This window comes from Tachysurus fulvidraco, chromosome 4 (assembly GCF_022655615.1).
Source record: "Tachysurus fulvidraco isolate hzauxx_2018 chromosome 4, HZAU_PFXX_2.0, whole genome shotgun sequence".
Taxonomy (NCBI): Eukaryota; Metazoa; Chordata; class Actinopteri; order Siluriformes; family Bagridae; genus Tachysurus; species Tachysurus fulvidraco.
The window spans coordinates 3053122-3076955 of NC_062521.1; the positions used below are offsets into that span (position 1 = coordinate 3053122).

Genomic DNA, 23834 nt, shown 5'->3' on the forward strand with positions numbered 1-23834 from the left:
TAGAAAATTCATTTCAACGCAAGTTTATTTGTATATATAGCGCTTTTTACAATTGACATTGTCTCAAATCAGCTTTACAGAACATAAACATAGAACAAAAGGTTATTATAAAAAATAACAATGATTAATAGAATACAAAATTCAAAATTAATATTAGATAGATTTAGTTCACAATGTGTATGAATTTATCCCCAATGAGCAAGTCTGAGGTGACTCGGGTGACTGTGGGGAGGAAAAACTCTCTTAGATGGTAAAGGAAGGAACCTTGAGAGGAACCTCATCCTCATATGGGTGACACTGGAGGGTGCGATTATTAATATACAGTCTGATAAATGTATTGATGCAAAAGATCACATGGAGTTCACATCTCTATGGCATCGCAGAGTCCAACTGGAGCTGGTAGGTCTCTAGATACCTCAGGATTCTCAGAGTCGGCCTCATCTCAGTGGAGGTCCAAAATATTCATGGCACGGAAGACGATCAGAGCTGGTACAATTTCTGGATGCCTCAGGATGGGTAGAAAGAGAGAAGCAGTGGAGAGGGATTAACGTAGCTGCTGTTCATTAGCAAGTCTAATATAATAGTGCGCAATATTATGGGATGTATTATGTGTACGCCCGACTAAAGACATGAGTTTTTAATCTACATTTAAACTCGGAAAGTGTGTCTGAACTCCGAACACTATCAGGAAGACTATTCCAAAGTTTAGGAGCTAAATAAGAAAATGCTCTACCACCTTTAGTAGACTTAGATATTCTGGGAACTACCAGAAGTCCTGATTTTTGTGTGAAGGATTGCAACGGGTTAGAAGACTAGTTAGATACATGAGAGCTAAACCATTAAGAGCCTTGTGACTGTTACAAAGCACGGACACTGGAGACAAGGAGGAAATCGGCAGAAACGGAGGAAGTCAAAGGGACATTAGCATGTTTGGACATGCTAAACATGCTAACTGCTAAGACTTATAATGTTTTTGTGCTGTTTATTATTAGACCTGGATTACATGTTTACATTATAGATCAATGTAAACATGCTTATCCAAAGGAAATTCTGACACATCAATGTAAACCAAATCATTTTTATACTGAAATTAATATGGGATCAAATGCATAATTTGCATAATTTAATGAATATGCAAATTATCCTGAAGTCTGAAGGCGTTTTGTATTTTTTTTTTTCCTCCAGCCCACGTGTCTGGCGCGCGCGTGCGTAGCACGTGAGCACTAATTGATAATTGAGCTCACGTGGAACTACAGTCACGTGACCGAAGAGAAAACGGTGATGGCTAATTTAGTTTAGCACGCGTTTTATTTACAAACAAAATAAAAGCGTTCGGAGATGGAAGCGAAAACGTGAATAAACGCACGTTTTTACGTTGAATTTACACCTTAATAACAGGGCAGGCGTGTAAGTTTTCGTGTTATTTGTTTGTTTAGAACTTTAACGTCATTTTTATATCAGTTCCTCTCACAGTATTATCATTGATATAAGACTTTTATTTTATTTATTTTGAACTCCTGTCTAGAGATAATAATCGTGTCTTGAGACGTCTTTGGAATTCTTTAAAAGAGAAAATCTCTTTCTTTCCCGAGTCTTTATATCACTTTCACTTTCAAAAACACGACTAAAACGGAGAGGCTATTGCTAATTTTTCTAATTAGCTGTGTGTCTTTGAGCCTCATGATTGTTAGGACGAAGTTCCCATGGTGTCCTGCGACAAGGTGCCTTGTTTAAAAGTCCTCATGTGTAACAGGAATGAAGAAACTTCTTGTTTACCGTCTCAGTGGTTTCTCTCTCAGGCAGCTGTTTGGATGATAAAGGCAGGCTGCAGATTAGTCTATTGATCCCCTCTCTTGATTAACCAAACCACTGAGTCTTCAATAGCTCCTCAAGTCCAGTCCAGTCCAGGAATGTTTAAAAGAAAGCTGAGTGAGAAGGCGACATGTCCTCTCCTTTCACTCACACACACACACACACACTCTCTTTCTCTCTCACACACACACACAAACAAGAAAGTATTTGTTCTTAAGAGCGGATTAAGAAATTGTCTAGCCCTTAATTGGACTCTGTGAATGGAATTTTTTTAAGTAGAAGTCCTTCCTTAACATGTTAAATCTCCCTGTGTCAATTTAAAAAAAAAAAAAACGTCGTAACCAGTACTTCACATCCTCAGTTGATAGCTTGTGCCGTACGGTACCACGTTTATTCTTGTGACGTCACAAAAAAAAGTATCTAGCTAGATAGACTCCTTTTGTATGATGGTTCAGTCATCGTGACCATTTGCATGTCAAAACCCACTTTTCCGTATATAATAGTTTTATCAGGATAAAAAAGGACCGTTTGTTTTTTTTTTCCCCCCTGAACGCTCGCAGCACCACAAACCGACTTGAGTCTGTTATTACTATCGATGCGTGTTTAAAAAAACACTCCAGGGTTCCTGAATGGGACAATGAAAAGCGTTCACTATGAATCGCAATGACGCTGCTGCTATCTGTAGCAGGGAATCCAGAACAGCAATAAAAAAAAATGAAGAACACTGAGTCACTCATAGGAGCTTGGTGTTGAGTTGTCATCATGATGCATCCGTGTTTGGGACTATTAATACACCCATGCACTGTTTACTACAGTAAACCTGTGTATGGTAAACGTTATTGTTGAACCAATTCCTGTTTTGTTAATGTTGCGTCCATTTACAGTAGGTTCCCTTTGGCTTGGTGCAGAAATCTCGATGTGGGCCCATGACCTGCGTCGTACTGACAAGGTTACAGCTAACACACGTATATATGCACACTAAGAATGAACACAAATAATGTTTAGACATCTGTTAAGTCTCTTTGTTTGCACCTCAGATATTTTCCTGAATGGAGAAAGCCACTTCTTGTGGCGAAGGCATCTCAAGGCTCTGTGCAAGGGCCTACTGAGGGCTCAACCTACAGGGGGTAGGATCGGCCTAGAAACACCCTAATTGGTCCGTTACGCTGAATGCTGTGTGGCGGTAAGTGGAAACTTTGCATGTGTAGACTCTTGTCTTAGTGGGTCATATTCCACAGTTGGGCTAGTTCCATCAATGCTTAAAGTTTGTTTAAAGTTTTCTTCTTTAGTACTAATCACCAGTTAATGTCACAAACAAATAAGGGAAGCCTTTAGGCAGTAGTTTAGCAGTGCATATTTTAGTGCCTAATTATACATCACCAGGGCTCTCAAGTTTTGGAGACAGGCAAGCGTGACATCTCCAACCATCCCCCACAAGCCGCAAAATAAAAGTATTTGTTTAATTTCCATTTATTAATTTGTGTGTTAGTGTGTGTAAAAAAGAGAGAGAAAGAGAGAGATTATGACTGGTGTTGTTTATTGGAAGTGTTTGTTGCCTTTTTGGACTCCTTTATCATGTGTAATGTTGCTCCCGTTTAAAACAGTTCAGCTCGAGCCCAGACATTACTAGGGTCATGATTGAGGACAATGTCCCGTCCGGAGACAAGCTGTTTCGTGTTGAGGTTTTGTTCAACCCGACCATCGAAAATACCCTCTCTAATGAATGTTTTTTTTTTCATTGGTTGTTGCATTAAATCTTACCCAGATACAATAGTGCTATTTTCTGATTGGCTATTGTGTATCCTCTTTTTTTGATTGGCTGATAAGTGTCAGACTCGACTAAGAACTCCAGGGGAGACAGCGGTGCGGACAGATGCATTTTGGGCGCTGCGGCTTATTAAATATATGATAAATAGTCAAAAAGTTTTTCTTCGTGAGAAATAAGATGTGTGGCGGGAGATCGTGAGAAAAGACCCAAATGCGTGACAGTCACTCTCAATGCGTGACACTTGACAGCCCTGCATCACCTAAAAAAGATGGAGTCGGTTACTTTTGCTTTTAAGTCATGCTAGTCTAAATGGAATTGAATTAACGTCATAATTGATTTAGATGCTAATATATTTCCAGTTTAATTACAGAACGCTTCAAGACTTCCAGCTTTGTAGCTTCTTTTTAAAAACACTTTTTTGGACACGTTAATTATTTCCTCAAGTCGGTTATGATACGATACCATATAGGTTTGATTCTTAGATTTATGAGTCACAGTTGCCTGTGCCTTTAGTGGTACATTAGGAAACCATTAAGCTCAAATGGTGTACTGCTGAGTAACTGATCAACGAGCGCTGTGCACTGAAGGTGTGGTTAAGTCAATCATTTGTCCAGGATTGCTTTATAAGTGAGATGTATTTTCTTGGTGGGTTTAATGATTCCACCAAAGTTAGGAGTTTCTCCACAATCCATCGGTTGGAAACGCTCCCTTTTTCTGCCCAGGATCTTAGAAAAGGCCGAATAGTCAATAATGACTCCCACTCGCAGCACTTAACATTGATTAAATGAATGTTCCGCCTTATAGTGAAGTTAAAGATTGGACACAGAGGTGTAATGGTTAATGAGGTGAATGTTCAATTAGTTGTACATTAATTATCCTTGATGGAGGACATGAAACAAAGACCAAAACATCTGCCGTTCTCTGTTGAGAGTCAAAAAACGAATTGCATTCATTTATTTGTCCATTTCATGAATTAGCCATGAATGAGGCTCCGAGTGGACGCCCTGGCTTTTATGTAACACCCATTCTTTGGTGTCCTAATTGGAACATTTACAACAACATTTACACATTCATTGATGGAAGCTCAAAGCCAGAGTTTCAAGGTGTCACGCCGTACGATATTTAGCGAAACGTGATCCAGTCGCATGATGGCCAGCGGCCTTGCCTTCAAATATGGCTGCCTTTTAAATATGGATGGGCGTCGTGGCTTCGATGACGCCCGGCACGCGTCCTTCACAAAAAAGTGAAATCCAGCAGATGGATGATCCACTTTGGTGCCTGAATGCAGGGGTGTGTCCAGCACACTGCCCCTTTCTAGAACGAACATGACTCTGCACACGCCAGGTGTCAAGGTTAAAACCCTGAGGCGGACAGTAAGCTAATATGAGGAAGCGCATGGTTTATGGCGTCGTGTTCAACCAGGTGTCAAACGAGCCTGTCCCGAGAGGACAGAACCTCCATCAGGGTCTATTGTGTGTGTTATTAGGTGCTTGATTGCTGCCACGCGTCCTAGATCGGGTGAATAAAAGCCAGGTGACACCCCGAGGACCTGAAACAAGAGAGACACTGCTGCGGTAAAAAAAGTTCTCTTCAGATGTCAAAGGAATTGATTAAAGGGCCATTTATGCATCAGTGAAAAAAAAATAGGCACACTTTTGTCCAATTATTATTGTGTCACAAGTTTGTCACTAATACAAGCCCAAATGTTTTGGTGCATAAGAACCAGAAAAGAGACGGTGACCTGGGACACCTCCTGAGATGACGTGGGGTAGAAACTTTTCTCAGGCTCAGGGTACATGTCTAAAGTGTCAGGTGTGATATTACTTTTGAAACAAGTGAGTTTGGCTGTCGGGAAAGTGCAACAGAAGGTGTGGCAGAAGTGCAGGAGATAAAAAGCAAAACATATCCATTAGTTTAAGGGTTTTTTTACACCTGGTCACTTCATGTGTTTTCTGTGATCGGATGGCTATGTGATCGTAAAAAGACCAGGTCAAAATGCCCTCCGAAACGGTGTCGAGACAGATATAAATCGGATCGCTCAAACCCCTTCAGGAGGTGGTCTGGGACGCGGTTCAGGTGAAACTGGACAGGTGTAAATGCATGTGGTTGTTCAAGCCACATACGTCAGCGCTATACTCCTCCCAAACGGAAGTACGTCACTCGCAAGTGACTCACGAGTCGTGCATCGCCCCAGAAACAAATATGTTTTCCCACCAGCACCGGCTCCGATCTTTCACCCAGGTCTCTCATTTGGTCTTAAAATGCACTGCTGCCGCCAGCGAAAATACAGCAAACGGTAAATGCTGTTTTTTTGTAGCAACCGCATACACCAAAGCATGATACATTTCAATTACCCCGTAAATGAGGTGAAATATATTAGCATTTTGGGCGGGAGTAGAAAGATCGGACCGATATCCGATTCGCAGAGACGCGTTTATGTGGCCTGATGTAAATGGAACAGTTTTAACAAATCAGATAGCTATCGGATCAGAGACAACACACGAAGTGACCAGGTGTAAAAAGACCCTCAGAGACATCAGTTGGTGTTGGGAAAATATTTCCACCGATCAAACCGGCCATAATTCACTGGCTTTAATAAAAATCTTTTGTTGTTGTTTATGTTTCTGAGTATTTCATACATTTTCTGAGGACAAAAAATAAAATGTAGCTTTATTTTCTGCATTCAATCTGGTCTATCTGATCCGTTCAGAGTCTAACTCGCGATTATCGTAACGTCGACGAAAGCATCGCTACAGAATGTAGCCGTAAATAAACGGCCGATGTTTAAGCTGCACAGAGCAGCCACTCCGTCACGTTGGCCGCTTATCTTATCCATGAGGAATGTAATGTACCTTCACCAAGCATTAGACACTAACTTCCTGCCGATGAGCTGCTAATTTGTTTTTTCTTCTGTCTCTTCAACCACCCCCCTTTCCCCCCAGGCCGGTCACGTGCATATGGCCGACACCCACCACCACCACCACCACCACCACCATACACACACACACACACACACACTCCACCACCTTCCACTTCCAGAAGCGATGAAATGCGATACAGCTTCCTGACACAAATGTTTTCTCACCCTGTCTCGTAACTGGAGTTATTCCTAAGGGAAGAATTCCAGGTTCATGAGGTGTTGTGAAAAAGCTCATTTGGCAAATGAAACGCCTGCTAACAGCAAAAGCAGTCAATGCTCACACACACACACACACACACACACACACACACACACACACACACACACACACCCTGCAGCCTTCTTCATTTCATCTCGTTTCATCGATACTTCGACGACCACATAGAGATGATGCAGTCGTCTCGTGATTTATGGTCCGCCGGTGTTTTTTTCCCCTCAGCTGACTACGTTTAATTAAGCGGTTAATTTCGTCTAATCCGTTCTACATTTTAAAGGAAAGTTAAAGTCTTTGCAGTTTCCCAAGTTGGGCAAATTCCTCCTGTCATCTTAAAAGCCATGTAATTGCTTTATCAGCTCAAGTACAGTATGGTAGATGTGTTGAGATGAGCACCGAGAGCTCGACTATAAATATATAGCACATTTTAATCAGCCATCACTGTACTGTAATGCAATGTACCATAGAACATGGACTGGTGCTAGTTACTGAGTGAGGCTCACGATTAGCTAGTCAGCATGCAGCCATTAAAGTTTTTATATATCAATGTAGGAAGCGTAAAGAGAAACAAGACTACACGTACTTATACTGCATACGTTCTGACGTATTAACAAACTTCGATGTAGCATCACACGCTTCTGTTCTTGTAAACACGGTAAAACGATCAGTTGTATGTAGCCGGGGCTCTTTAAAATACACTAAGTTGGTAATGCTACGTAACCGACGTCGTGTACACAAGCACCAAAGACGAGATGCGTTTACTACACCTTCGGCTACATATCTCGGCTGTCAGTCAGATATCCGCCGTCAGTCTTGCATCGTTGTGTATACGTAATACGTACCTCGATCTGACTAATGGTGTTTACATCCAAACAGAGCCCAGAGTCAGTGCGATAGATGAGACCCGGCGGAGACGGAGATGCCGAGTGGCATCCCGCCATGTCGTAACAGGCCTCCCTGGAAATGTCAGGTCTCAGAGATGCAAATAATCACCCAGTGAATAAGCCACAATAAATGTGGAGCAAGCTAAGACACGTCTATTTTATTTATTTATTTTTCTTTTTTCTTTTCTTCAGTGCCTCTGTCTTGTTCCAGTGTGTCGTCTTTATACCGCCACACTGTTGTGATAGTGTCGATTTCTCTATAATGGAAGCTACGAGTCGTTTATCTTAACGGCGTTATCATACACCGAGACGTTATTGTTTCCGTACTGACAACATGTCATACGGTGGATGCTCCAAAATAAAGGTTTTGTTCTTTTTGTAATAAAAGCAAGGTGCAAAAAGTGGCATGCAGTCGGTATACGTGACACATATTACGTTGTCGCGCTTTCCGTCCGGTCGTGAGCTCTCTGTTTGCTGGGAAAAAGGAGAAACGGTGTAATTAAGCAGCGACAGGTTAACAGAAGTGATGGTGCCCATGTTCGTGCCCTTGCTCGGCTCCAGAGGCGCTAGATTACTGGCACAAAAGCTGCTAATTAAGACTTATTAAAATGGAGACCGGCGTTTGATTCTGTCTCAACAGCAGGGGAGGTCTTCTGCATGATACAAAGAAGCAGTAATAAGGGCTTGAGGTGTGTTTGTGTGTGTGTGTGTGTGTGTGTGTGTGTGTGTGTGTGTGTGTGTGTGTGTGTGTGTGTGTGTGTGTGTGTGTGTGTGTGTGTGTGGTTGTGTATGTGGGCAATCAGATGGTTTGGCAAGCAGCAGAGTAGCAGAACTTGCCAACAGCTAAACAAGCCCTAGTTTTGGTGTGTACTTGCATGCGTGTGTGTGTGTGTGTGTGTGTGTGTGTGTGTGTGTGTGTGTGTGTGTGTGTGTGTTTGTGTGCGAGTCTGATGATCTGCTTGATCTCTGCCAGCGTGTATCTAAAGGAGGCGTGGTTTCTGTTCCTCACTCCCAGTGAAGGAGGCACGGCCTCGGGGTCTGTAAGTCCATAACTGCTCTAATTCATGTTCTATTGAAACCTGTGAGAAAATATGCAGCTTTTTGTCTGACAAGGACTAGCGTGCGTGAGGACTAGCGTGCGTGAGGACTAGCGTGCGTGAGGACTAGCGTGCGTGAGGAATAGCGTGCGTGAGGAATAGCATGTGGAATAGATTAATATCGAATGAATATTGGTGCCACTTAAATAGTTTTACTATCCAACACCAGCCCCAGTGTAATGTAAAGCTTTGTGGGGCAGCATGATACCTGCCCCGAGGGGCATCCGTCATGGCGAGTCATGCTGTTTGTGGCATCGTAGTTGGTCATGATTAAGTCGTCTTTATATTGTTCTGTACTCAGTGGCTTTCGGTTCTGTTCTACTGTAGTGACATCCAAACATTCGTCTAACATTATACTACCCCGAGGTGACGAGTTGTACAGTGTGAAGGTGTCATGTGGTTTTTGCCGGTTGTAGCATTTACAGTATATAAGTTGCATTTTATCTCAAATAAAGTCATTTGTTAGACATTTGTCACCTAAGGAGGTAATTCATATTTTGATAAATGTATGACTTAATGTTTGAGGACTAAATATTGTTAAATACAGAACAATCTTTAGTCACTAAAATGAAAACACTACTTTTGCATGCGCTGTGGATGTGTGTGCTTGTGTGGTGGTGGTTTTTTTTTGTGTGTGCAAGGTTGTTAAACAGGGCTTTAAAACTTTTTTTTTTCAAAGGCTCTTCTTCAGGCTTCACCTGAGGATGTTGACATCAAATTTTAACTTAACTTTTAACTTAAATGCTCATCATTAACCTCCTTGGGTTGTTTTTTTAAGAGTTGTAATTACATTCAAATAGTTTTTAATTAGGATGTAAAAGTTTTTCCTTGTCAGAGTAAAATGGCTTTTTTTCTCTCTTCTTTTCATCCATGTAGTGAAGTCTCTTAGTTTGTTTATTTCCCTCATTGCCTCTATACACTGTTAAGAAGCTTAAGCTATCAAAGTGCAAAATTATTGACCTTGGCTTTTATTATACGTGAGGTCTCCTGCTGGATTGTGCAATTTTCTAGTTATTTTCATTATTTGATAATGAGGCTCCTGGAAAGTAAGGGCTGTTTCGATATATATTTTGCTGGATGATTGTGAATCCTCACTTTTCTAATCTGCTCTTCTGTGTAGGAAAGTTCACCTCTGTTACCTCTCATTACGTATTAAGCCTTTAACAGTCAATCTGGTGCGAATACTGCAGGCATATAGGTGTCTGGGTGCTTAGTGTAATTTCACTCTAATCCCTCCTCCTTCTCCGCAGATGATCCAACAGGTGATACGATTTTCCCCCAGATCTGTTTTTTCTCACAATGCTCGCTGGTTCAAAATGAGGAGTAATTACACAGAGAGAGTGGGCAAGAGGGAGGGGGCGAGAGGGAGAGAGAGAGAAAGAGACAGGGGGAGAGAGAGAGAGGGAGAGACAGGGAGAGAGAGAAGGAGAAACAGGGAGAGAAAGAGAGGGAGAAACAGGGAGAGACAGGGAGAGAAAGAGAGGGATAGAGAGGGAGAGGGAGGGAGGGAAGAGAGGGATAGAGAGGGAGGGGGAGAGAGAGGGAGGGAGGGGAGAGAGGGAGGGAGGGTAGAGAGGGAGAAGAGGGAGGGAGAGAGGAGGGGAGGGAGGGAGAGAGAGAAAGAGAGAGGGAGCGAGGGGGGGAGAGAGGGAGGGGAGAGAGGGAGGGAGGGTAGAGAGGGAGGAGAGGGAGCGAGAGAGGAGGGGAGGGAGATAGGGAGAGAAAGAGAGAGGGAGCGAGGGGGGGAGAGAGGTAGGGGAGAGAGGGAGGGAGGGGAGAGAGTGAGGAGAACGAGGGGAGAGAGGGAGGGAGGGGATAGGGGGAGGGAGGGGTGAGAGGGAGACGGGGAGAGGGGGGAGACAGACAGGGGGAGTGGGAGAGAGGGAGGGAGGAGAGAGGGAGAGAGAAAGGGAGGGGCGAGGGAGGGGAGAGAGAGAGAGACAGGGAGAGAAAGAGGGGGAGAATTCTGAGAAAGAGACATTGTGGCATTGATGGGCTACAACTAAATAATAAGCTATAATAATAAGTGTGTGAGCTGTACTAGCTGTATTAGCTGTACTAGCTGTATTAGCTGTACTAGCTGTATTAGCTGTATTAGCTGTATTAGCTGTACTAGCTGTATTAGCTGTATTAGCTGTATTAGCTGTACTAGCTGTATTAGCTGTACTAGCTGTATTAGCTGTACTAGCTGTATTAGCTGTACTAGCTGTACTAGCTGTATTAGCTGTATTAGCTGTACTAGCTGTACTAGCTGTACTAGCTGTACTAGCTGTATTAGCTGTACTAGCTGTATTAGCTGTACTAGCTGTATTAGCTGTACTAGCTGTACTAGCTGTATTAGCTGTACTAGCTGTATTAGCTGTACTAGCTGTACTAGCTGTATTAGCTGTATTAGCTGTACTAGCTGTACTAGCTGTATTAGCTGTACTAGCTGTACTAGCTGTATTAGCTGTATTAGCTGTACTAGCTGTACTAGCTGTATTAGCTGTACTAGCTGTACTAGCTGTACTAGCTGTATTAGCTGTACTAGCTGTATTAGCTGTACTAGCTGTACTAGCTGTATTAGCTGTACTAGCTGTACTAGCTGTATTAGCTGTACTAGCTGTATTAGCTGTACTAGCTGTACTAGCTGTACTAGCTGTATTAGCTGTATTAGCTGTACTAGCTGTATTAGCTGTATTAGCTGTATTAGCTGTACTAGCTGTATTAGCTGTACTAGCTGTATTAGCTGTACTAGCTGTACTAGCTGTATTAGCTGTACTAGCTGTATTAGCTGTACTAGCTGTACTAGCTGTATTAGCTGTATTAGCTGTACTAGCTGTATTAGCTGTACTAGCTGTATTAGCTGTACTAGCTGTATTAGCTGTATTAGCTGTACTAGCTGTATTAGCTGTACTAGCTGTATTAGCTGTACTAGCTGTACTAGCTGTATTAGCTGTATTAGCTGTACTAGCTGTACTAGCTGTATTAGCTGTACTAGCTGTACTAGCTGTATTAGCTGTACTAGCTGTATTAGCTGTACTAGCTGTACTAGCTGTATTAGCTGTACTAGCTGTATTAGCTGTATTAGCTGTACTAGCTGTATTAGCTGTACTAGCTGTATTAGCTGTACTAGCTGTACTAGCTGTATTAGCTGTACTAGCTGTATTAGCTGTACTAGCTGTATTAGCTGTACTAGCTGTACTAGCTGTATTAGCTGTATTAGCTGTACTAGCTGTACTAGCTGTATTAGCTGTACTAGCTGTATTAGCTGTACTAGCTGTATTAGCTGTATTAGCTGTACTAGCTGTACTAGCTGTACTAGCTGTACTAGCTGTTTAGCTGTACTTAGCTGTATTAAGCTGTACTAGCTGTACTAGCTGTATTAGCTGTACTAGCTGTACTAGCGTATTAGCTGTACAAGCTGTACTAGCTGTATTAGCTGTACTAGCTGTATTAGCTGTACTAGCTGATATAGCTGTATAGCTGTATTAGCTGTAACTAGCCTGTACTAGCTGTACTAGCTGTATTAGCTGTACTAGCTGTAATTAGCTGTATTAGCTGTATTAGCTGTATAGCTGTACTAGCTGTATTAGCTGTATTAGCTGTATTAGCTGTACTAGCTGTATTAGCTGTACTAGCTGTACTAGCTGTATAGCTGTATTAGCTGTACTAGCTGTACTAGCTGTATTAGCTGTACTAGCTGTACTAGCTGTACTAGCTGTACTAGCTGTACTAGATGTATTAGCTGTACTAGCTGTATAGCTGTACTAGCTGTATTAGCTGTACTAGGTACTAGCTGTATTAGCTTGTACTAGCTGTATTAGCTGTACTAGCTGTACTAGCTGTATTAGCGTATTAGCTGTACTAGCTGTACTAGCTGTATTAGCTGTACTAGCTGTACTAGCTGTATAGCTGTATTAGCTGTACTAGCTGTACTAGCTGTATTAGCTGTACTAGCTGTACTAGCTGTACTAGCTGTACTAGCTGTACTAGCTGTATTAGCTGTACTAGGCTGTACTAGGCTGTACTAGCTGTATTCAGCTGTACTCGCTGTATTAGCTGTACTAGCTGTTACTCGTCTGTTATTAGCTGTATTAGCTGTACTAGCTGTATTAGCTGTATTAGCTGTATTAGCTGTACTAGCTGTATTAGCTGTACTAGCTGTATTAGCTGTACTAGCTGTTTACTTTAGGCTGTATTAGCTGTACTAGCTGCTATTAAGCTGTACTAGCTGTATTAGCTGTGTACTAGCTGTACTAAGCTGTATTAAGCTGTATTAGCTGTACTCGCTGTATTAGCTGTACTAGCTGTATTAGCTGTACTAGCTGTATTAGCTGTATTAGCTGTACTAGCTGTATTAGCTGTACTAGCTGTACTAGCTGTATTAGCTGTATTAGCTGTACTAGCTGTACTAGCTGTATTAGCTGTACTAGCTGTACTAGCTGTATTAGCTGTATTAGCTGTACTAGCTGTACTAGCTGTACTAGCTGTATTAGCTGTACTAGCTGTATTAGCTGTACTAGCTGTATTAGCTGTACTAGCTGTACTAGCTGTATTAGCTGTATTAGCTGTACTAGCTGTACTAGCTGTACTAGCTGTATTAGCTGTACTAGCTGTACTAGCTGTATTAGCTGTACTAGCTGTATTAGCTGTACTAGCTGTACTAGCTGTACTAGCTGTATTAGCTGTATTAGCTGTATTAGCTGTACTAGCTGTACTAGCTGTACTAGCTGTATTAGCTGTATTAGCTGTACTAGCTGTACTAGCTGTATTAGCTGTATTAGCTGTATTAGCTGTACTAGCTGTATTAGCTGTACTAGCTGTATTAGCTGTACTAGCTGTATTATCTGTATTAGCTGTACTAGCTGTACTAGCTGTATTAGCTGTACTAGCTGTATTATCTGTATTAGCTGTACTAGCTGTATTAGCTGTACTAGCTGTACTAGCTGTATTAGCTGTACTAGCTGTATTAGCTGTACTAGCTGTATTAGCTGTATTAGCTGTACTAGCTGTATTAGCTGTATTAGCTGTACTAGCTGTACTAGCTGTATTAGCTGTATTAGCTGTACTAGCTGTATTAGCTGTACTAGCTGTATTAGCTGTACTAGCTGTATTAGCTGTACTAGCTGTATTAGCTGTATTAGCTGTACTAGCTGTACTAGCTGTATTAGCTGTACTAGCTGTACTAGCTGTATTAGCTGTACTAGCTGTACTAGCTGTATTAGCTGTACAAGCTGTACTAGCTGTATTAGCTGTACTAGCTGTATTAGCTGTATTAGCTGTACTAGCTGTATTAGCTGTATTAGCTGTATTAGCTGTACTAGCTGTATTAGCTGTATTAGCTGTACTAGCTGTATTAGCTGTACTAGCTGTATTAGCTGTATTAGCTGTACTAGCTGTACTAGCTGTACTAGCTGTATTAGCTGTACTAGCTGTACTAGCTGTACTAGCTGTATTAGCTGTACTAGCTGTATTAGCTGTACTAGCTGTATTAGCTGTACTAGCTGTACTAGCTGTATTAGCTGTACTAGCTGTATTAGCTGTACTAGCTGTATTAGCTGTACTAGCTGTATTAGCTGTACTAGCTGTACTAGCTGTATTAGCTGTACTAGCTGTATTATCTGTATTAGCTGTACTAGCTGTATTAGCTGTACTAGCTGTACTAGCTGTATTAGCTGTACTAGCTGTATTAGCTGTACTAGCTGTATTAGCTGTATTAGCTGTACTAGCTGTATTAGCTGTATTAGCTGTACTAGCTGTACTTGCTGTATTAGCTGTATTAGTTGTATTAGCTGTACTAGCTGTATTAGCTGTATTAGCTGTACTAGCTGTACTAGCTGTATTAGCTGTACTAGCTGTATTAGCTGTATTAGCTGTACTAGCTGTACTAGCTGTATTAGCTGTACTAGCTGTATTAGCTGTACTAGCTGTATTAGCTGTACTAGCTGTACTAGCTGTACTAGCTGTACTAGCTGTACTAGCTGTATTAGCTGTATTAGCTGTACTAGCTGTATTAGCTGTATTAGCTGTATTAGCTGTATTAGCTGTACTAGCTGTACTAGCTGTATTACCTGTACTAGCTGTATTACCTGTACTAGCTGTATTAGCTGTACTAGCTGTATTAGCTGTACTAGCTGTATTACCTGTACTAGCTGTATTAGCTGTACTAGCTGTACTAGCTGTATTAGCTGTATTAAAGCTCCCTGACGTCTCTCTTCTCCTCATGGCGCGTGCTATTCTTACAAAAGATGTCTCTGTTACTCCTTTTAAACTGAACAACGTCTAACAGAAATTTAGATTAACTCACGATGCCGTGTTTGTATCGTCCAGTTTTAACAGCTGGAATAAGAGTTAAATGTCTCTCCAGCTGTTCACCAGCCCCGCTTTTATCTGCTCGGGATCACCGGGATTAATTCGGTTATTTACCGTCATTAAGACGGCGCGAGCCTTTATTAGCGCTTCATTAAGACTGCTTGAGCCTTTATTAGCGCTTCATTAAGACTGCGTGAGCCTTTATTAGCGCTAAATACGTGAATTTGAATTTAATCGTTACTTTCAGCGGCACAGAGAATAAAACGCCCCTCGGCTTCTCTCTCGTGAAACTCCGGGTCACTGAAGGAGGCGACCCCTTTTTTGTTGTTGTTTTTTTATTTTTTTTTAATTCCCCCTCTCCCCCTCCGCCCCTGTCATTAAGGAGTCGGAGCAATTAACCAAGTGACCAATTAATTACACTGCAGCAATCTACAGACATGACGTGCTGCCGAGATGTGCACCACACACGGGATTTAACAAAGACTCCTTAATCAAATTAATCTCCGATAAACAAACGGAATAAAACAGCTTCCAGACAGATTTATACCGGTATTAAAGAATAAAAAGGGGGTAATTAGCGCTAAACGTCTCTCTCTCTGTTCTCTCGGTCCCTCTGTGCTCTCTATCACTCTGGCTCTTTCCATCACACGCTTCCTCTCCGGCTCTCTCTATTTTTATCTGCCTTTCGCACTCTCTATCCTCATCTGTCAGACTTTCTGCTTGTACTTCGGTCTCTAAATTTATCCATTTTACTTCCTTTCTTTTTAGTCTTTATTTCTTTTATTTCTTCTTTATTCGTCTTCATTACCTCCTCAGTGTTACTGTCATCTCTCTCTCTGTTTCTCTCCCTATACATTTTCATTCTCGCCTTTTTCCGATCACTCACTCACTCACTCACACGTGCTCGCTTTGACCTTCCGTCTTGAACGTCTCCATCTCTTAACTCTCTAAGACGTTTGTATAGCTTTTGTTTTTGTGATCTGTTAAAGATTCGAAGCTTTCAAAGTTTTTTTAATCTCTTAATTCAGTTTATCTTATTTGACTAATTATTAACCTTTATGCAGGGGACACGGTGGCTTAGTGGTTAACACGTTCGCTTCACACCTCCAGGGTTGGGGGTTCGATTCCCACCTCCGCCTTGTGTGTGTGTGGAGTTTGCATGTTCTCCCCGTGCCTCGGGGGTTTCCTCCGGGTACTCCGGTTTCCTCCCCCGGTCCAAGGACATGCATGGTAGGTTGATTGGCATCTCTGGAAAATTGTCCGTAGTGTGTGAGCGTGTGTGTGAATGAGAGTGTGTGTGTGTGCCCTGCGATGGGTTGGCACTCCGTCCACGGTGTATCCTGCCTCGATGCCCGAAGACGCCTGAGATAGGCACAGGCTCCCCGTGACCCGAGTAGTTCGGATAAGAGGTAAAAAATGAATGAATGAATGATTGAACCTTTACGCAGGAGGAAGCGAGGAAGGCTGGTAAGGGAAGGACATTTATAGCTGCTATATTCTCTCAGGAATAAAACGATCATGATTAAAAAACGAATAAAACGAGGTTCGCTTCGGGAGATTTCTGTTGTATAAAAGATAAAAGTTCAACACTTCCGGATGGATTGTTGAAGTAGAATGACTCACGATTCATTTTCTCCTCCACTCCGTGATGTTGATTAGTTTTCTAACAGGAGCTCGGTGTAACACTAGCGATATGGACTCCGTTAATAACCGCTACACTTTTTAATTTATTTTATTTATTTTATTTGGATGATCTGGTGTGATTCTGAAGCGCTACCGTTTAACCCGTCGCTTAGCTTCGCACACATTTCTCATCTCCATCGCTCCTCAGATCAGACTGCTTAGAAATGACGTGAGGCTCGTCGCTTTCTCCACTCCTACTTTTTGTGCTCCTGTAAGCGATCCGAGCTTTTGACGTGAAAGACGTTTGGGCCCCCGACGGGCCCCGAGGCTCTCAAGAGTCCTGCAAACAAGGCGAGGTTTATTTTATAAACGCGTGAAGGACGCCCCCCCCCCCCCCCCGTCCACATGCTCTCATTAGCCTCGCGGATGGAAAGGCTCTAGTGTTTAGCGAGGGTTGTGATGCCTAGAATCACGGGACATTTTTAGAAATTTGCATGTGAAACGAGTACGTGGGGTCGACCCTGACAGGGTACATACAGGTGGTTAGATTTGAAGCGGTATTCCCCCCCACCCCACGTCTTCTTTTTTTTCTCTTTCTTTTCTTTTATTACCATTAGGACAGCATAAACATTCAAAGAGAGACTCTGTTCGAGTTGGGAAAACATGAGTAATTAATTACGAGGCATCAGTTTTGACACGTCTAGAATTATGTTGTCAGAGCGCGAGAGAACGTGTAGACGTTGATGTCTTCGTCTTGCGGAGGTAATTGGTGCCTGTCAGTCAAGTACAGCAGACTTGTGGAACAGAGGAATACACCGGCATAGAAATGCAGGAATAAGAAACCCAACACCAATAAATATGTCATTAATTCCTTCAAGAAATGTAAGACAGTCAGGTCATGCCGTCCAGTGCCGGGATTTCAAACGACCTCATGTGACCTCGATTTTTTTTTTTTAGTTTTTTTTTTTTCCTTTTTTTTTAATCGTCAGCCGTCTTTATTAGTCTACTTTCCATTGTGTCAGATGCGACTATAAATGGCTAAAAACTATCATGGGATTCGTTGGCAATCATTGCTGTGGTATAAGGGGAATAAAACACTTAGACCAGCATACTCCTTGTGTTTTGTTTTTATTTATTTATTTACTTATTTATTTATTTTTAAATCGTCAATTGACACAAAACCTGTAACACATGTCAATAAAAAGAATATTTAAATCTTAGCAATAATTAATTCATTTATTTTGGTGATTATTCTTAAGGAAGGATGTATTTAAGTGTGTGTGTGTGTGTGTGTGTGTGTGTGTGTGTGTGTGTGTGTGTGTGTGTGTGTGGAATGCTCCGGCCATGCCTGAGTTTGATTATTTAGGAGAACAGTAGCGCTCTTGTGGCCGCTCTCGCTCGGTTCTGCTCCGTCGAGTCAGAGGGCGCTCCGTGTTCCTGACTCACACTCATCTGAAACCACCTATCTCCCTCTCGCTGTCTCATTATCCCGTCTCTGCCTCGGCCTCCGTCCCTTCCTTCTCGCTCCCTATCTGCCCTCTGTCGTGTCTCCCTGCCTTTCTCCTTTCACTCACAGCCCATTCCTGCCTCATGCCCCGTGCTCGTGTGTCCTGATAAGCACAGGGACGTCGCTTCCCTAATGGAGACTCTCTTAATCACCGCATAGCAGCACGGAAAGTATCTTTTACGTGGCCGAAAAAAAATGGCATGCATTATGCATTATGATCTTGTCTGCTGGAAATATATACAGTAAAGGGGGGAAAAAAGGCTGGTTTGATTTCATCAGCAAAACATTCCTCATGTCAGTAGTTGGGGAATCCTACCTGGAACCTGGAACCTTTTTTTTTTTTTTTTTTTTTAAATGTGTTTAAAAGATGGCTTTGTGTGTTTAAACTTCTCAAGGGTTTTGGATTTAAAGATAACACATTAAAAGTTTTTGTTGTTGTTGTGAAGGTATTAGAATTATAGACCGCCGGTCTGAGTTACGGCCGGATCTCGACTCCGAGCTGCTGTCGGAGAAAACTGGTATTAATGAGAGAAATGAGAGCAGTGTGTGAGGTTAGAGATGGTTAACACTCCCATCGCTTACATGTTATGTAGTGAGTCAACATCCTGTTTTTCAGGTGAGAGACACACGGTGTAAAACTTTACTCGTACACACACACACACACACACTCCACAGCTACACTGGGAATTCAGACACACTTGGAGCACATGTACACTCAAACCCAGTCTTCTCTTTAAATCAGCATCACATTGCTACACACACACACACACACGCCTCAGACAGCACACAAGCACTTTACAAAGCACATGTAAGCTCAAGTACTCTCTTCTCTTCAAATAAAAATGCTCTCTCGCTCTCTCACTGTCTCTCTCTCACACACACACACACACTCATACATACACACACACACAAACACACACACACTCTCTCTCTCACACACACAGGCTGCCTGAATGCTCTGCTTTTTTAGCTGGCAGTGATTGCCGATCAGGCCAAGTAAGAGGATGTGTTTCTCTTTAATTAGTGCGATGAGCTCAGCACTGAGTCCAACAGCGCACATTAACCTCGAGTGTTTGACCTCTGTTTCTCTCTCTCTCTCTCTCTCTCTCTCTCTCTCTCTCTCTCTCTCTCTCTCTCTCTCTCTCTCCCTCTCTCCATCTCTCCATCCACCACTCATCTCTTCGTTTCCCTTTCGTCATAATTTCTGCCCTAACATGAGCCCATGGTCCACTGCCCCCACTGTAGTGGACAGAGTAAAGACCTCTCTCTCTCTCTCTCTCTCTCTCTCTCTCTCTCTCGCTCTCTCTCTCTCACACTGGTCACTGATTATGGCCTGGTGAGTGTGGCGCAGACGGCACATCGGGTCACAGTCAGTTAGGAATAAAGAAAGCTCCCTGTGTGGCTTCAGGATAAAGAGCAGGTGTGAAGGAGACCAGGGCATGTGGAAGAGTGTAAAGAAACGTGTACAAGTGAAATCCAGAGACAGACATTTCTGCTGCCGCAAGTTTCCAAGTACTGCTTATTTTTCCCCTGCAAAGAAAATCACATCACACACTTCACAGCATTATGTCAAAATGAATGAATTCAGTAAACAGTGTACCTTTTTTATTTAAGCTGGTAATCACTGCAGAACCTGTTGTTCCTAGACAATGATCTCCTTACACACACACACACACACACGCACACACACACACAGTCATGTTGTATTTTTTACAAAACACACAGACAGTCATGTACTCTATACAGAACACACAGACTGTCATGTTTGATTACTTACAGCACACACACAGTCATGTTGTATTTTTTTTTACAAAACACACACACACACTTTTTACAGAACACACACACAGTCATGTACTCTTTACAGTACACACACACAGTCATGTACTCTTTACAGAACACACACACAGTCATGTACTCTTTAAAGAACACACACACAGTCGTGTACTCTTTATAGAACACACACACAGTCATGTATTTTTTACAGCACACGCACACACACACACACACAGTCATGTTGAATTTCTTACAGCACACGTGCACACACGCACACAGTCATGTACTCTTTACAGAACACACACACACACATAGTCATGTTGTATTTCTTACAGAACACACACACACACAGTCATGTTGTATTTCTTACAGAACACACACACACACAGTCATGTTGTATTTCTTACAGAACACACACACACACAGTCATGTTGTATTTCTCACAAAGCATATATAGACACACACACACACACACACACAGCCATGTTGTATTTCTCACAAAGCATATATAGACACACACAGTCACTTTGTATTTCATAGACACACACACACACACACACACACACACACACACACACACACACCTGGCACACCTCACTTCACATCACCTGATGCCATGTGGTCCAGATCTTTCCAGTCCAGAGTTAAATTGTATTCCATTTCTTGTGGAAAATTCACTTCTGCACTTTTTCCAATTCACTTTGGCTAAAAAAAAAACACCTGCTTTTTATAAGCCACAAGGTCAGTGTTATTTATTTATTTGTTTGTTTGTTTGTTTGTTTGTTTTAAGCCTCCTTGGAATTATTTCTTGGCATCTTTCAGAAATACTTTCCATTGCGCTCGTCTTTGTTTGGGAGAAATTGGAAGCGATTTAAAACGTTCAGTAACGTGTTCGGTTTTCTGTTCGTTCTAATTAAATACGATGGTAAATAAAAATGGTTTGTTGCCCCCGTTTATTTAATTACAAGTCGATTCACTTAACACAAACGCCCCGAAATGTAAAAATCCAGAGTTCACGGATTAAAAGGAGAAGATTTGCGAGGTTTCTTTTGGAGTCGGAAGCATTAATTTCAAATGAGTGTAATGAATGTAGCTCTGATCATCCTGTTTTCTCCAACACGACGCCCCGAGGCTTACGTCTTTTCCTCCTCTTAATGCCACACGCAGCATGGAGGCAGAAGGAGGCAACAAAAGGCCTGTGAGTCAGTTGGTGTCAGCCCTCCTCTCCTCTACGCACTGTTTTTTTTTTCTTCTTCTTCTTCTTCTCTCCCTCCTTTTCTCCAAACACATTATTAATTGGATTTAAATATTTGGAAAATGATCTATTTAATGGGATTACTGCTGGTGTAATGATCGTATTTGTGAGGGAATGCGTCCAGGCTTTCGGGGGCAGGCTGGTGCTCTTTAGTCCTTGTGTTACTTTTGTGTTGTGGCCAGAGAGAGAGAGAGAGAGACAGACAGACAGACAGACAGACAGAGAGATACTTGAGAGAGAAAGAGAGGGTGACCGAGCGATACATGAGAGAGAGAGACAGACAGAGCAAGAGAGAGAGAGCGAGATTGGGACAGAGGAAGAGACACAGTGAGAGAGAGAGAGAGAGAGAGAGAGAGAGAGAGAGAGAGAGACAGGGACAGAGGAAGAGACAGAGAGAGAGAGAGAGTGAGAGAGACAGGGACAAAGGAAGAGACACAGTGAGAGACGGACAGCAAGAGAGAGAGAGGGAGGGACAGAGGAAGAGACACAGTGAGAGAGAGACAGACAGCAAGAGAGAGAGAGCGTGACGGAGACAGAGGAAGACACACCGAGAGAGAGAGAGAGAGAGAGAGCGAGACAGGGACAGAGGAAGAGACACGGTGAGAGAGACGGACAGCAAGAGAGAGAGAGCGAGACAGGGACAGAGGTAGAGACAAAGAGAGAGAGAGCGAGGCAGGGACAGAGGAAGAGACACAGTGAGAGAGAGAGAGAGAGAGAGAGAGAGTGAGACAGGGACTGAGGAAGAGACAGTAAGAGCTAGACAGCGATAAAGAGCGGGGGGGGGCCGTGGAAGAGACACAGTGAGAGAGAGACAGACAGCAAGAGAGGGAGAGAGACAGGGACAGAGGAAGAGACACAGTGAGAGAGAGAGGGCAAGACAGGGACAGAGGAAGAGACACAGTGAGAGAGATGGACAGCGAGAGAGAGAGAGAGAGAGAGAGAGAGAGTGAGACAGGGACAGAGGAAGAGACACGGAGAGAGAGAGAGAGAGAGAGAGGGACAGGGACAGGGACAGAGGAAGAGACACAGTGAGAGAGAGACAGACGGAGGGATATTTGAGAGAGAGAGAGAGAGAGAGAGAGAGAGAGAGAGAGAGAGAGAGAGAGAGAGAGAGAGAGAGAGAGAGAGAGATTGCAGTGTTTGTTGTGAAAAAGAATCCCGGGTCTAAAGCTAACGCACCTCCGCACTTCTGAGATGTTCTTAAAGTAACAGAGGACAGAAACCTCTCTCATGGAGGCAAAGATATCAGCTCCATCCCTCCCTGTCTGTTAGCGTCCCGACATCACGCCTCGTTCAGGTGACACACTTAACCAAGCGCTTGGACACTTTTTCTGCTGTAAAATTCCTCCAGTTTATCTCCTTGTCTTCGAGCCCAAATTCACCCAGCGAACACTAATTCCTTCCCAGAGCACACGGCACATTCCCCGACATTACCATCTCAATGTGTTGCTTTAATAGAAACGCCTTTTAAAACACGCTCGATTTGCTACGTAAGAACGACAGTCCAATGTGATTATGCTAATGACTCGTAATTTGCATAAAACCACAGGATGGTTTCCTAAACCCGATTAAAATGACTGAATATTTATGGATTTGTTATTTCATTTTAATGCCTTATATTTGAATAAACAAACACGCGCGGAGCTTCTGCGGTACGTTCGGCGGATTTCAGCCTGAGTAACACGTTTAATCATTTAACGTTCGGGAATCGTGGCGTTTTAGTAAATCGTACTGTTTGTCCAGCGTGTGTGTGTGTGTGTGTGTGTGTGTGTGTGTGTGTGTGCGTGTGCGCGCGCAGGTAATCCTCGGGTCTAGTCTCAAGGTGCACGTGTGTAACCATCCATAAAGGGCAGCCTCACAGGCCTCCATTCACGACATTAATCTGAACACAAGTGTTTTTTTGTCTCGCTCCAACTCCTATTTTCATCGCCATCAATTTGGTACACAGATTCCCGCTATCGAATTCTACACTCGCGCACGTGCCCCGACTCTTCTGACCCGTTCCATCTCCGGCTGTGGATTTAAACCGGGTCAGGGATGACCGTAACGTCCACTCCAGCCTCGGCGCGTTTATATACGCACACAGTCGCAAATACGGGCCGAGAGATTAAAGCCCACGTGTTTACATACAAAATGAAGAGAGTAAACAAAGCCTCGAATGCGTTCGGCTTTCCGTGTGCACGTGTCTATAGGCTCGCGCATGAAGCATACGTGTGTACGTTTCAACACACACACACACACAGAGGAAATAATGCAGAGAGAAACAAACAAAAATACAAATACATCAATATATTATTTACATTTGCCCAGGTTGTAGCACTCAAACAGAAGAGCCCACCCAGAGGGAGGGCACACAGGGGATTTATAGTGTGTTTTGTTTTATTTTTATTAATTTTATTAATTTTTCTTCTTCAGCACATCGTGTGTGAGAGCATAGCGAATGTATCACAAGCTTATAATACAGAAATCGAGCTTCCATTGTTCACCTCATGAGAAATATCCCTTTGCTGCTCGGTTTCTTGCCGATCTCTTACAATGTGACGATCGTAGCAGAAACGATTTCCTCCGAATTTCTGCCGAAATAAAAGAGAAGTGAAAAGCCAAAGCAGGGAGTCAGCTGATTATAGATTGATTGATCTATCTATCCATCCATCCATCCATCCATCCATCCATCCATCCATCCA

The 23834-nt window shown here is 42.7% G+C and overlaps 1 long non-coding RNA gene across 5 annotated transcripts in view; it reads left to right on the forward strand.

Moving 5' to 3' along the window:
* Positions 1-1183: 1183 nt before the first annotated feature.
* LOC113655258 overlaps positions 1184-23834 on the forward strand; it is a 70591-nt gene continuing 47940 nt past the window's right edge. For 3 of the 5 annotated variants that reach the window (XR_007140314.1, XR_007140313.1, XR_003443661.2), the window contains exons 1-3: positions 1184-1407; positions 2697-2761; positions 2850-2995. This is a non-coding gene — a long non-coding RNA (uncharacterized LOC113655258). Of the gene's footprint in view, positions 1408-2696; positions 2762-2849; positions 2996-5066; positions 5445-23834 lie in introns of those variants that run through there. The other 2 variants (XR_003443662.2, XR_003443660.2) reach the window with 2 other exon arrangements.